Below are 1671 nucleotides of genomic sequence, written 5' to 3'. Positions count from 1 at the left end.
CTTGCCACTAGACCACCAGAGCTCCCTTAGAGCTATTTTTTAATACACTATGCCATCAGGGCTACTTCAATTTGTTGGAAAGGACTAAAAAAAAAAACCCTATTGATTAAAAAATGTGGATTCTAAATCACAAATGAGGATATTGTATCAAGAAAGTTCCATAAAACCGTAAAACCCATACTGCTGACCACTGAAGCTGTGCAGGAGTGGACAATGCAGATAACAAAGAAAGGGACCTGTGCCAAGAAGAAACTGACCCTGAAATCAAAGGCTGAAAGAAGGAACATTGAGAACTTGTCCCAGCAAGGCTGAATGCCATTTACCAACAGAAGGAGCCTGAATAAGAGGCATACATAAGAACAGTGGACAGCAAAGAAGGACTTACAATGTAGCCATCCCTTCTCCCTAGATGGGGAAATAAGAAGTGAGAGCGTTCATGCCCCAAACAAATCACCTCCTCAGAACATGGAGACAGGCTTAGGAAATGTCACTTCTAAACATTTACTTCAATGGAAAAAAAGATTCTATAAACAGATGACCCAGTTGTGTCCAATACAGAGAGATAAAGAGAAAGAAAATAAATCTAGAAAGAAATATCCACATAACTAAACATTCAGAACAGAAATTCCACAAAATAAGTCACCCATTCTGTGAGGGTGGCCTGCAAATGTGCTTCCCAATGACTCTAAGTCTCAGAAAGATACCAACCTAAAATGTAATTACTGGGAGCATTTGTCTTTGAAAGTTATTATCTTAACTAGAAATGTTACCCAAAATGTGCAGAAGTCGTGGAGTAAAAAAAAAAATAAATTGGAAAGGTAGGGGGTTTACAATTCTTTTTTCCCCCAGAAGAGATACTACCCTACCTCTAAATAAAAGATTTGCATCTGAAAGTTGGACAATGAATATGGATGACAGAGGAGAAATCAATGCCTTTGAGTCATGTTGTTGGAGAAGAGTACTGACTATTCATTCTATAGATTGTCAAAAGAACAAACAACTCTGTCTTAGATAAAGTTCAACCAGGGTGCTTCTTAGAAGCAAGGTTGGTGCAACTTCACCTCACATACTTTGGACATGCTGAGGCCAGTCCTTGGAAAAAAAGACATCATGCTTGGAAAGTTACAGGGTTAGAAAAGAGAGAAAGACCCTCAATGAGATCAACTGACACAGTAACAGTAGCAATGAGTTCAAGTGTATCAGAGATGATGAGGATGATATAAGAGGGGACAAAGTACAAATCTGCTCTTCACAGGGTCACAAAATAGGAGCCATGACAATGTGGAGATGGCTGAGTCCAGCCTCTCTACATCCACCGAATGAAACTCATCTCTATAAGGTTACACATGGTCCCCCACACTCTTGCACCTACTTCTACTAACCACTGGTCTGATACTCATTGCAAATTACCACCTGGGCTTCGCTTACCTCTTTTTACTCACAGTTGTGGGGTTTATTATGAAAACCCCTCATAGACCATATGGTCATATGAGGATAACCTCAGAGGCTACAGTGTCTGCCCTCAGTACCCTTGGTGGTCAGCTGTGCATTCCTCTGTGATAAGAATGGTGAAGCAACACTTAAAATTGGAAGTCCCTGCAGGCAGGTTCCCCTGATGCGTAAAGAAGGTAGCAGGGATGGTACAGGGGTGGATAAAAAAGAATATGGATT

The sequence above is a fragment of the Elephantulus edwardii genome, unplaced genomic scaffold, assembly GCF_000299155.1.
Source record: "Elephantulus edwardii isolate Elephantulus edwardi_28Jun2011 unplaced genomic scaffold, EleEdw1.0 scaffold00048, whole genome shotgun sequence".
Classification (NCBI taxonomy): domain Eukaryota; kingdom Metazoa; phylum Chordata; class Mammalia; order Macroscelidea; family Macroscelididae; genus Elephantulus; species Elephantulus edwardii.
This window is presented reverse-complemented; position numbering follows the sequence as displayed.